Here is a 14,588-nt window from a genome sequence, read left to right as displayed (position 1 = left end):
TATAACATTTTCTGCTATTCATAGCGTTCTCTTATAGCTTTGAGCTGCTCACAACTCTTCTGGATTGCATCCCTTCTATGTGGTCCTGACAGGCAACCTTCTTTATTTTGGAACTCTGAGTCATAACACTTGCTGTGTTTTATATATCTGATGATCACAGTATTCTGTACTACCATCAAAAGAATCTTAAAATCTTCTAAGACAAAGGTTAAATCAATATATCCTATGCTTCCTACTGTTGCTTCCAAACCAATGATAAGACGAAATCACTAGCAGATTTTCTTTTTTCTTTTTGTTATTTTGGGTTACACCTGGCAGTACTCAGGACTAAGTACTGAAAATAAAATGTGGAATGTGGATGCTGGGAATTAAAAAAAGTACATGGCTCTGCTCTCAGAGATAACTCCTGGCATGCTCCTGGGACCATATAGGGTGTCAGAAATTGAACCCATTCGACTGCATACAAGACAAGAAGAACCCTGCCTGTGGTTCAATCTCTCTGGCTCACTATCCAGATATTCTTTATAGTTCATGTTACCCAGTCATGCCACTTATCCTTTTTTCTTATGATATTGTCTATCCTATCTTATTTTATCCTTATGTCATTGAAAGAAATTAACACTGTCTCCATGTTGTTTCAAATTTGAACAATATTTTCACAATCAAGACTCCTTAATATTTCTTAAATTCTTTAATAATTTGCTGGCAGAATTTCTGAAACATTCCAACCAAACTCAGCTTCAAAAATTGAATAAATAGTCACTATTTTTTGAGGGGGGACACACCCGACAGTGCTCAGGTCTTAGTCTTGATGTGAACTTAGGAATTACTTCTGGTAGTGCTCAGAGGACCAGATGGAATGCTGGGAATTGAACTTGGACTGGCCACGTGCAAATGTCGAGTACTACCCACTCTATTATATCTCTAGCTTTTAGGTACTCACTTTCCTCACCATGTTTTGGCTATGATCAGTTTGTTAAGTTTTAACACCTTTAGATTTTGAACTCTGGAGATTACTCTTTATCTTCTATCTTTTTTGTTGAATAAACTCGGTTAGCTCTGATCTACATAATAAATACATTTTTTTGCCTCTATTTCCTCTCTTCACTGCTGCTGTAGCTGCATTACAGTCCTGAGATTGCGCACTTTGTTGTGGTGCTTACATATGTGGCTGTGGCATGCTGGAAGTGGCATTTGTTATAATACCAGGATTACACTGGGTTACGGAGTGATTCTAACTGGGGACATGACCCAAGCAAGGCAAATACTTTACCTTTGAGACATTTCAAAATCTAGGGCCCTTAATATACTATCTAAAACAGAGAAATGAACAAATTTAAACAAATTTGTAAAAAATATGTCATTGTTTTAAATACCTTATGAAAAAGAGTTCTGGACAAAGAAAAGTATTCATATGTCTCAGATACAAATAGGTCTGGTAATAAGTGACTCCAAACTGCTGAAACTCCCACATAGACCAGTCTCTGGGCTAAAAACTCAGGCCTTCTTGGGATGGAGATGGGCTGATTTCCCAGTCAGAGTCCCAGAATCCCCCCGTGCTCCCTCCCCCTCTATGCTCCCTTCCTCACCCACCCACACACATCCATCAGGATATAAACAGCCTAGCTACACAGATTCTCAACTCATCTTGGAAGAGACACCAAACCGATGAAACTCCCAGGTAGAATGATCTCCAGGCTGAGAACTCTCGGGGGCTTCTCTGAGTGGGGATAGATAGGCAATTTTCCCTCCACATCCCATTATTCTGAAGGGTTCTGCAACCCCACCCACACCCCATATCTTCTGATGTATAAATGGCCCAGTGTCTCAACTTTACAATTAATCTCAAAAGATGTGTCAAGCCACTGAATTCTTCCAGTTCTAAAATCCCTAGAGCACGCAGCCCCAAATGTAACTCCAAGTTTCGCATTGCTAACTGCCCAGTAGAAGCATAAAACTTAGGTGGTAAAGCAGCAGACGAGCCCTCTAAACTCAATGAACTCAAAAATCTTTGTTTTGTTTTGTTTGTTTGTTTTTTGCTTTTTGGGTCACACCCGGCGATGCACAGGGGTCACTCCTGGCTCATGCACTCAGGAATCACCCCTGGCGGTGCTCAGGGGACCATATGGGATGCTGGGATTCGAACCCGGGTCGGCCGCGTGCAAGGCAAACGCCCTACCCGCTGTGCTATCGCTCCAGCACCTCAAAAATCTTTAATAACTTTGATAACACCATTTTCAGCGCACTGTCTGTCTTAGCACTGTCGTCCTGTTGTTAATTGATTTGTTCAAGCAGGCACCAGTAACCTCTCCATTGTGAGACTTGTTACTGTTTTTGGCATATCGAATACGCCATGGATAACTTGCCAGGCTCTGACGTGTGGGCGAGATACTCTTGTTAGCTTGCCGGGATCTCCAAGAGGGACGGAGGAATCGAACCCGGGTCGGCTGCGTGCAAGGCAAATGCCCTACCCGCTGTGATATCACTCCTAGAAAGTTTTCTTGTATTGAACTATTTTTTGATAATGCCATTTGCCATTTTGTTTTAACAAGTAATATAAAGTGACTGTTTTGTGGGTCATAAGGGGGCAGCTTTCATAAGGGGGTTAGTGGGAAACTGGGGACACTGGTAGAGGGTAGGTCACATTGGTGGTGGGATTGGTGTTGGAACACTGAAAACAAATTGTATTTTGAATAACTTTGTAAATCAGAATGCTTAAAGTTAAAAAAAAAATAGAGCTAGGTCCAGAGATTAACAGTTGCTTGAGTGAACACATACCCTATGTCTAACTCTGTTTGCCTTTCTTTCTTTGCTTTTTTCACTCATTGTTTTACTTAGTTTAAAGCTTTCTATTTTTCTAAGCCATCATATTTTTACTACACTCCCTCCTCCCTAATAAATTGAATCCTACATATTTTACTAACACTAGGGTTAATCAACTTAATACAGTATTATTGAATAGTCTGGAAGAAGTTGTTTGAGAAATCAATACATAAAGTACATTAATGTATTACTGGATTACAAGGTTTCATTGGAAATATTAAGAAGATGGAGAGTAAATTATAGTTAATAGAAATTATATTAGAAAGCCATTCTTCCAAATAAAGGTTTAAAAATAATTGTAAGATATTCTGTCTGAATTCTTTATTGGGTGTTCATATGCTTTGTTTAGCTCCAAGTATACAAACCTTCTTATCTCTTTAATATTTAGTTTTGCCTGCTCTGTCATTTCCCAAAGATAGAGAAATGCATACCAAATTATTGAATCAATCAGAGATAAGATAAAAATGAACTATCTTATCTGGGGCTGGAGCGATAGCACAGTGGGTAGGGCGTTTGCCGGCACGCTGCTGACCCGGGTTCGATTCCCAGCATCCCATATGGTCCCCCAGCACCGCCAGGAGTGATTCCTGAGTGCAGAGCCAGGAGTAACCCCTGTGCACAGCTGGATGTGAGCCAAAAAGCCAAAAAAAAAAAATAATTATCTTATCTGGACTGAGTCTTTGGAACAAAATTAACTCAGTACTATAAACATAAAATTTAATCTGGTCTTAGAAAAATAATTTTTATTTAAGTATGTGTGCAAATAACATACTTTATGTATGTTTATATCTACATGCAATATTTAATTAAATAATTCTCACAGATACTATGTCAAATATCTCTGAGAGTCTCTTGCCCGCATGCCTGGCTGTCTTCCTCCGGGTCCCTCGGAGGGGATGGGCTCCAGCTTCCCTCCCCACCCCGAGCAGAGTTCCTGGCAAACAAAGGTCACCAGAACCTAGCTATGGCCATGCTCAAGGCCCCACTCCACACGTTCGGACAGGCCTCATGCATGAAGGTTCGGACAGGCCTCATGCAGAGGAACCCAGGTGTGTGTAATCCCATCAATGGCCAACATCCAGAGAGAGACTTAAAATCAAGCTCCCAGAAGTGATTTCTTTAGCCTACTTCTCCCTCTAGGAGAAACTGGCAATAATCTGAGAGCTTCCTGCCCACATGGGACAGCCTTGCAAGCTTAGATTTAGCATAGTGTATTCATATGCTAAATCCAGTAACAAGCTGGATCTCATTCCCCTGACCCTGAAGAGCCCCCAGTGCAACATCATTAGGAGGGCCAAGTCGAGATAGACTTCTAAGATCTCAGGGAAAGGACGAAATGAGATGTTACTGAGCCCGCCCGAGAAATCAGTGATTAACGGGATATTGTGTGTGTGTGTGTGTGTGTGTGTGTGTGTGATTATGTCAATAATATTTTTGTAAAAATATAGGGTGTGACCATTTTGTGACAACACTTTAAAAAAACAGAAAATAGGATGTGATGATTGTGCAGTAGTAATGAAATGTGGTACATACTTTTCTAGCATCTATTTTAACTAGTTTAAGCAAATTAAGATTATATCATAGTTAGTCAAAGCCATGTAAAGAAAGTAAATTATTTTTAACTTAGAGCTTTTTAACCGGACTATAAGCTTTATGAAACCATTTCTGTGTAAATTACTTGTGCTATCTGTCCAGGTTTGCTTTGAGTGATTTCTAATATACTTTAAATCTATTTTGTTTAATATAAGAGATATTTGCTTATTTATAACTTCCTTGTTACATATAGAATTAGATCTATGTATTTCTGTTGGCTATTCAAGATACTATAATGACAATGTAAAAATTTGAGTCTGTATCCATAGAAACAGGCGGTGAGCTTACATCAATATTTTATTGTACAGCTAGCCAACAATTTCAATGCTTACATTTTCTGTATAAAGTCTTATCAAAATTGCAAATAATCATTAATGAATTTCATTTATTTTTAACTTTTAAGTGACCAAATTAGTAATGAGTTGAAGAATAATAAAAATATTTACCTACAGTATTTATGGAATATCTTAGTTTTAAAAATTTACATTATTGGTGATTCATTAAAAGAAAAGAAGCTCCAAAAAATTACATTATTTTAAGTTTGTGTGTTTATTTCAAAGTTAATTAGGGTGAATAGCATACAAATCTTCTTTTCTCAAAGTATGACTAAAAACACCTGCAATGAGATGAACTCAATCTGTTAAGGTTACTTACTATAAACATAATAGTCAGAATATATCAGATAAAATCCAATAACATGCATTGGAATAAACTTATTAGATAATTTTTAATGCATGCTTAAGAACCAGTGTCTTAGAATACTTTATAGTTCTAATTCAGAAAGTTCAATATGACTGTAGATATACAAGGAACAATCCAAGAGATTTAAGATTCTTCAAGCAATTTGAGTAGACTTCTATCAAAATAAATAGGTTTTTAAAAATGTGATTTTTTTTAACTTTTTATTAAATCACCATGTGGAAAGTTACAAAGTTCTCAGGTTTATATGTCAATTATACAATATTCAAACACCCATCCCTTCACCAGTGCCCATATTCCACCACCAGAAACCCCAGTATACCCCCCGCCCCCACCCCCTACCCCCTACTGTATAACTAATGAATTTCACTTCATTTTTACCTTGATTACATCCCATAATTCAACACAAAACTCACTATAGTTGTTGGAGTTTCCAACCAAGAGAGACAGACCTACTACATTTGATAATTAGTTTTTCATTGCTGGAAATGAAGAGATATGTAGCCCCACTGCTACAAGTACATAACTCTCTCTCTCTCTTTTCTTTTCCTTTTTCCTTTTCCCTTTTTTTTTTTCTTTTTCCCCCTCATCCCCCTTCCTGCGCCTCATAGTATGGTGTACGCCACGCTGCGTCGGCCAGCGTGGGGCTTTTGCTTAGTTCACAGTCCAGAGGTGGCTGCTACATTAAAAACCTTCAATATTTCAACAAAAACTTACTGTTATTATTTGGAGTTTTCCCCCCCAAGTCAGACCTGTTCAAATGGAACCGTTTCACATTGCTGACAATTATAAATGTTAAGTCGCACGGTTTTGGATTTCTGTATAAAGTCCAGGGAAAATTCTGCCAGAAATTACATAGCCCAGCTCACAGTCCCAGTGCATTGCTGTAAGAAGTCTCTGAATTCAAAGTCTTTAGGCGCAGAGTGTCCGATTCTCGCTCAGCGGCTCCGGATTTATCTGGGCCGAGGGCGTGCTGGTTACGCCCCCTTCCCATGAGTTCCTGGGAGCCCCAAAAGTAAAAACCAAATACCTGTGGGTTTGGAGTCACAGAAGATGGCGCCTGCCACGTGGGTGCCGCCAGGCCGCTGCTTTCCCTGCAGGAAGACAGGGTGGGGAGGAAAAAAATCCACCCCTGGCAGCACAGAGTTGTAGCCCAGTTCGGTGTCCCAGTGCATCACTATCGGATGCTGTGCTGGATGCCCGAATGTGTTACATCTCTGGAATCAAAGTCTTTAGGCGCAGAGGGTCCCCAAAAATGTGATTTTTAACATAGTAGACTTAATGAGCAATAATAACAGTAAACTCTCAGATATGGACTTAATGTCTCCAAGGTGAGATACAATAATTTCCACAAATTCTTTTACTGTAGTATTTTTTTCATCTTTCCTTATCCACTTGTCAGTTACAAGAAATAGAAGATAAATTATTGTGAACCTGCTATGGGGCAGGCTTGAGGAAGGGGTGGCTGGGAGAAAATGGTGGAGAAAAAGTGGAGAAAACAGGAAATGGTGGAGGAAAAGTGACAGTGGTAGTCGAATTGGTGTTGAAATGTTGAACGTTTGTAACAAATAGTCGTGAACTACTTTGCAAACCATGGTGTTTAAATAAAGTGAAAAAAAAAGACTAAAAAGTAATAATTTTATTTAATAAAAGATCAAGAAATATAATAGAAGATCATATTTATCATGTTCACATTATCCCGCTGTTCATTAATTTACTCTAGCGGGTGCCAGTAATGTCTTATCCATCCCAGCCCTGATATTCTAGCAGTCTCTTCTTATTCATTTTTCCCAATGATGGGAGACTCCTTTCAGGGTCAGAGGAATGAGACCTGTTTTGTTACTGTATTTGGCATGTCAAATACACCACAGGGAGCTTGCCAGGTGGGCGGGATACTCTCAGTAGCTTGCCAGGCTCTCCAGTAGGCATATATATATATATATATATATATATATATATATATATTTCCTTTTATGGTGATGTGTCCTGTGGCCGATTCATGGCTGCATGGTCCAGGAATATGTTCACTCATGCATGAGGCTCGGTCAGAGCGTGTGGAAAGTGGCCTAGAGAGTGGCGGCAGTGGGGTAGTTGGGGTCAGCAGCCGGGGCTGGTTCCCCTGGGGTGGGGAGAGCTCTCACCTGCCCGTCTCTGGGGCACCACTGGTGCGGAGTCCATAAATATATATATATATATATATATATATATATATATATATATATATTTAATTTTATAGAATCACTGTGAGATAGTTATAGGCTTTCATGTTTGGGTTACAATCACACAATGATTGTAACCACAACATCCCCAGTATACCCCCACTTTCTCACCCTCCCCCTGCCTCCATAGCAGACAATATTCCCCATACTCTCTATTTTTGGGCACTATGGCTTGCAACACAGACACTGAGAGGTCATCATGTTTTGTCCATTATCTACTTTCAGCATGCATCTCCCATCCTGATTGATTCCTCCAGCCATCATTTTCTTAGTGATCTCTTCTCTAGTCCATCTGCCTTCTTACCTCCACTCATGAAGCAGTCTTCCAGGTATGGGGCAATCCTCCTGGCCCTTGTATCTACTGTCCTTGTGTGTTGGCCTCATGTGATGTTATTTTATACTCCACAAATGAGTGCAGTCCTTCTATATCTCCCTCTCTTTCTGACTCATTTCAATTTATTATGATAATCTCCATGTCTATCCATTTATAAGCAAATTTCATGACTTCATCTCTCCTAACAGCTGTATAGTATTCCATTGTGTAGATGTACCAAAGTTTCTTTAATCAGTTATCTGTTCTAGGGCACTTGGGTTGTTTCCAGATCTGGGCTATTGTGAACAGTGCTGCAATGAACATATAGGTAAAGATGTCATTTCTACTGTGCTTTTTTGCATCCTCGGGATATATTATCAGAAGTGGTACTGTGGGGTCATATCAAAGCTCAATTTCTAGCTTTTGTAGGACTATCCAAATTGTTTTCCAGAAAGGCTGGGCCAGTTGGCATTCCCACCAACAGTGAAAGAGCATTCCTTTTCCCCACATCCACGCCAGCACTAGTTGCTTTTGTTCTTTTGAATGTGTGACAGTCTCTATTGTGTGAGAAGATATCTCATTGTTGTTTTGATTTTCATCTCCCTGATGACTAGCGATGTGGAGCATTTTTTCAAGTGTGTTGTGGCCATTTGTATTTCTTTTATATATATACACACATACAAACACACACACAAGGCTCAACCTTTAACAACAGATTAGTGATCTTTTATATAAGGGCTTACTGGCCAGTGGGTGAAAGAAATACAACAATATTCACACTCGTTCCTCTAAGTAAACTTTTTTGTAGCATTTTCAGTGGTTTTTCATAACAGACAATACAAAATATATTATTCCAGTTCTGCTTTGGGGCAGGGTCTGGTGCTCGGGATGGTAAAATATAGTGGTGGAAGGTGCAATGATGGTGGGATTAGTGTTTGGATATTAAATATAATCAAATATTGTGAACTACTTTATAAAATCAAAATTTTTTTAAAGGTGTCCCTGATACTGCAGGCTGTGCAGTCAGCATAGTTAATTAAGGACTGAGAAAGAAGGGTTCTAAATCTCATGGATACATAACAGATGAAGAATGAAGCAAAGCACAGAGGAGCAAAGGGCAGCATGAGAGACATCATATTTATAAGAATAAAATATTTATAAGAATAAAACACAAATGAGTAAAGATAGTGTATATTTTCTTGATCACATCTAGTGAGATAAAAATAATTGTGATTTTCTATAGTATATTCTGAAACCTCCTTCAGATGGAGATAAGGGTTCCAAGAACAGACATCTAAATTGAATTAAAGAGATTCCTTTTTCTCTGCTAATCTATTTAGTCTGAAAGACCTTTGTAGATATAACACTATGAAATGACCTTTTTCAAACTAAATTTTCTTTAATTTATAACTGCTCTATAAGGGGGAGATGAAGGCCTTTTCACTGTCAGAGGCTATTTCACAGATATTGAAGTTTATAAAGGTCTTGAGAGAGAATGTAATCTGTACATATTTTCCATTTTAAAACCCTTTTTTTTACATAATGATTTTATACTTGTTTAAGATAAATGTCAAGCCAATTATTTTGCTGGGGTTGTGGTGTTTGTGAGAAGTGCAGTGCTGGGGATGGAATGCAGAGTTTTTCCTCCAGGCCTGTGCTCTACTATTTTATTCATATTCCTGGTCGTCCTGCTCTTTCTTACATTGTAAATGCCTGCTTCACTGGATAAAAGGAAAAGATAAGTAACTACTTTGGAATATTTAAATATTTTTAAATATCTTGTACTTTAGACACATAATAGACACATGAATCCTTAATGGTAAAAAAAATAAAAGTATTGGGTAATTATGAATGAATGGATGCCTTTTGTCATATATGTTTACCCATTTTTGGAAAGAGATACTAATATCACATACCATATAAGAGGTATATGAAGATATGATGAGATAATATAGAGGAAAACTTAGAGCAGTGCTATCAGTGACAAATGATATTCTCTACTTATTTCTAAGAATATGTAAATAAATTCAATTTTCAGAGTTTTTCTCCTTATTTTCTTAAGAAGAGAAACTAAAATTTGAACCAGTTATGTTACGCTTTATAAGATATTAGCAATACCTCTAGAATAAGATCATTAAAAATAAGTTGTCTGTGGCTAGCATAATCATTATATATCACTCATGTAATATCAGGCAAGTATCTTCCAATTGGTAGATAGTATTTAATACTTCAATATAGAGAAGAGTGGCTTGTGTGTTCTGTCCCTGAGTTCTTCTTCCCCTGAGTGAGAAAACTTCAATTCTGATACATAACTAGTTATCTCTCATAAGACCTCCAGTTTCCCCAAATATTCCTGTAAGTGACTTTTCTACATTTTAAATATTATGATTATGACAATTTGACCTACAAAACAGCCTTTTATTCCTAGAATTTGTTCATACTTGTTCAAATAGTTGGCTCTTTAATGAACAAAAAAGTTTGTGAATAATTTATCTTTTCATGAAAGCAGTTTTGATGAATAGTGGAGAAAATTAATGGATATATATATCTATATATATTGATTTCAGAAGAGGGAACAGAATGAGCAAAGAAGGGACTAAAAACAGAGGCTTCTGACCAATTTCTTGCTGTGGCTGACACTAAATTATTTCCTCATATTTGTGATAAAATTACACCTCTCCAAAATTTGTCTTTCTTATGATCAATGAATTTCATACAACTGGAGAGAAAATTATAGTCCATGGCTTTGAGAGAGGCAGAGTAATTGACAATCTCTTCTGACATATGAAGATCCCGAACAACATTCATCTTTATCTCTGAGTGCTCTAGAAAATCAGAGAATGATTGAAACTCTACACCATATAAAATTATTTTTAGGATTTATTCTGCTAAAAGATTCATTTGGCTTTGAGGACTCTCTCCCTCCCTCCCCATCCTCTCTCTTTTTCTCTCTCCTTGGAATCAAACCTAGGGCCTCAGTCATGCAAAACAAATACCCTACCACTGAGTTTCATTATTGGTGCTGGAAATTATCTCCTTTAAACAAACAAAATTTCTCTTTTCACTTTCAGTTTTATGTATTTCAACACCCATTAATGTTTCTTTCATCCACTTTGATCTCTACTGTTGTCTCCTGTCATTATGTATTACAGTCATATCCCAAAAGAATTGTCAGCATCATAAATTAGGAGGAGCTTGGACATACCTGAATCTTTATCATCTGAAGATACCTTTTATTTTCCTGGTATTACTGAGCTACTTTCCAGGTGAGTTTGAATACTTCCATCCTTTGTATTTCTTGACCAATGAACTATTAAATGTCTTCTCTCTCTAGCAACCCAGTACAGCCAAACATTCTGAGGGGCACGTAATCATACATTTTAGCTATAGCTCAGAGTGATAATAATATAGTGTACATATTTCTGCATAAATTTTAGTTTCCTCATCAGTAAAGTCATAACTCATCAAATATGACTTGGCTGAAAAATGCAGAAAAGAATGTGAGGCAGTTAGCTTCGTGACTGGTCCTAGATTCTCATTTTAAAATTATTAAAAATGAGTTTCAATAAATGTTATATAATTAAATTTTTGAGTGCCTATTTGTCCTAAATGTTCTACCTCTTAACCTCTCTCACTTATTTTATAGACATAGTTTTTAATCTCATTTATTTGCTGATAGCAAGCAAATCTGTATTCAACCCTAACATGCCTCATGAGTTTCAGACTTGCTTTTCTATTGACCTTTTTCACATTTTGGGCATGAGCTACTTCATGAGATTTTCTATTGGTTTTTCTAAACCCCCATCTGATAATTTCACACTTAGCTTTTACCACAGTATGATGGTGATATACTGTTGTATTTTCTTTTTTTCAAAACTTCTGTTTTGTTTTTATGGGCCACAGCTGGTAATTTTTAGGGTTTATTCCTGATTCTGAGCTCAGGGATCGCATATCTGAGTTTGGTAGGGGAGATAATAGGGTTCTTGAGGATTTGACCTCAGGGATAACCCCTTGTAGCGCTGGGCAGACCATTAGAAGTGCCAGGGATCAAATCTGGGTTGCTGCTTGCAAAGCAAGCACCTTATCTGCTGTACTATTACTCTGACACCTGTTTTTATTTTATAGATGAGGTAATTCTGCAACTTAAAGAATTGAAAATGGTGTACTGAACACCTCTCCAGTGCCAAGAATTATTTTCCCTTCTTTATATCATGCAATTTTACTCTTCACTATATTCTTCCTATCTCCATATTCCCATGATTTGAAGTTACAGATGACAGCTAAGAAAGACACCAGGTGCATTGAAAGATAAACATTTGGTCATTATACAAAGGACAAAGGGCTAATATCTAAGATACATAAAGCATTCAAAATGTAACAACAAAAAATTAAATATACCCATCCCAGAATTGGGAAGGAGTTAAACAGACACAATCTCAAAGAAAGCGCTTCTGTTCTGTTCTTGATTTTTCAGAGGAGGCTGATCTTTTTGTATTATATCATCATGAATCTGGAAGCTTTGTATTTGTGTGTGTGTGTGTGTGTGTGTGTGTACAATACCCATGTGTGGTACTACAGAATTGAACCTAGGGACTTAGACATGCAGTGCATGTACTCCACCCTTGAAATATACCCCTGGCAGTAACTTTCAAAAGATAGTTGTAGTTATTGGCGGCAACATTAGAAGACCTGAATAAAAGAGTCAGAAGGGAGAAATGAGTCAAGGTTCAAGTAGGGGTATAATTAAAAGTTGCTAAAATGAGACCTGTACTAGTCAGTAGGATATATATTGAACAACAGAGTGTACAATGAGCTCTGTAGAGTGAGAAAATAATGAAACTATGAATTTTGTTGTCAGAATGACCTAGGTTAAAATTCCATCGATCATGGTTTTTTATGATGGGGAAAACGTTATTTTATCACAACACCTTTGTCCAATAAAGGTTTAAATTTGTTTGGTTTTTGCTTCTATTCTCAGCTTCAAAATTACTTAATAGATTTGATGTAACCATTAACTGTATTATGGGCACAGTCATCAGCACCTGTACATAATTAAGGTTCTTGTAGAAATTTATTTAGCTAGAGGTTACTTACTAAATTAGTTGTTCTGAAATGTTCTTTACACCACCTGCTGGATTTCATCGGATGGAGTGGTGATTTGAAATTTGATCCATTATGCACAATTTGCACACACATATCATATCAGTTGTATTCTTTTAGTAGGTACTTAGCAAAGGACTTTGTGAAAGTGAGAAAATGTGGGCAATTTCTGACTGTATTTCATACTTTGTAAGAACATTGACAATGCTGATAAGTAATTAATAAACTAATTGCTTCCTTGTTTAGTGTTCTGCATTTGGAAGCGAGATAAATTCCTTTATACACACAGTGATAGTCATTCAAAATCCTATTTTAGTTTAGGAATATAGACATAGTTTGTTCTATACTAAGGGCAGTGATTGCTTGCAGAAATTGTGACCCTTAAAGGGCAACTAATTTTCTCTTCTGCATAAAGACTAATTTTTCCACCTATATTTTCACTATATATTTATTATTCTATATACAACTTGATTAAATCTGAAATTATTCAATGGGTTAAATTAAGTTGTTTGGGTGGGGCTCCATCCATGGTTCTCAGGGACTATTTCTGAAAGTGGTGTCCATTCAGATTACACGTAATCCCATTAAGCAATGCTTCTGGCTTTCAATGCTCAGGGGACCATGTGGCACAAAGGAAAGAATAAGGCTTCCTGCATGCAAAGCATATGCTCCAACCTATTGAACTATATATTTAGCCCTTCACTTTATTGATTTTGAAAAAAATGTATTTTTTATCACAAGTGTACATTTAAAATTTTAAAATATCATAATTCAGAATAGAAAAATCCACTAATAATCTTTAGCACTACTGGTCTACATTTTTATTTTGTCTAAAGTCAACACACTTACAGTTTTGATTTTGATAAATATTTCAATATGGCACACTTCTCTTTCAAGATTAAAGCTCCGGAGCTTATTGTGCTTTTGATTTCTATGGATTGCTTAGAAATGATCCTCTTTTTATGAACCTGAACAGGAGATTTGGGTAGGATAACATCTGCAGCCCAAATCTGGAGCTATCCAAGTGAAACCAATCTAAACTTATTAAATTGCTGTAGCATTCCAGAGGCCTTGATTAAGAGTTCTTCCAGCCCAAGAATTGAATAATTTCACTGACACTTCAGGCTATTTGATGTTCTTACATTATATCTAGCAGTGTCCTTGCAGATTACACATAATCCCATTAAGCAATGATTCTGGCTTTTGGACTATATACACTGGGCTGAAAAATGATCAGCTGTTTTTTGGAATGTGTTTCTTAATTATTTATCTTGGATGGCTGGTATATTCTTGAAGCCAGTTTACAAGCAATAGGTTAGTAAATTATCTATTAGTCCTATTAAGTGGTCATTAAATATATCTGACCTTGATGTCTTCAGGTCATCTCACATTTAAAATGAAATTTCATTGATTAAAATTCCAATCCACTGAACAAGTCCATTATGCCCCATATCCTTCTAGTTACTACCAAGGTCTTGTGAAGTCCATAATATGTCTTTTACATATACTTAAAAATCATTTCTTATTTTCATTATTTTAGTGGTTAGCTTGTTATGATTACACACTCTATTCTGCCAGCTTATAGCACTACCACTAATAAAGTCAAGTGATATGAAAACTTTATAAGTCATTATTATGGAATGCTAAAGTGATTTTCTTTTTTTGTATAGGGGTGAAAGTTATGTCTTTAGTAGAAAAAAAAGTTATATTGACTCTCATGGTAACTCTCATGGTAACACCAGAGCAATACTATTCTATTAGTTTGCACATATTAACTCACCCTTTAAGAAAAATTACACAGAGATGATGATGTTACAATAGCCAGAATCTGGAAACAACCT

The sequence above is a fragment of the Sorex araneus genome, chromosome 10 (assembly GCF_027595985.1).
Source record: "Sorex araneus isolate mSorAra2 chromosome 10, mSorAra2.pri, whole genome shotgun sequence".
Classification (NCBI taxonomy): domain Eukaryota; kingdom Metazoa; phylum Chordata; class Mammalia; order Eulipotyphla; family Soricidae; genus Sorex; species Sorex araneus.
This window is presented reverse-complemented; position numbering follows the sequence as displayed.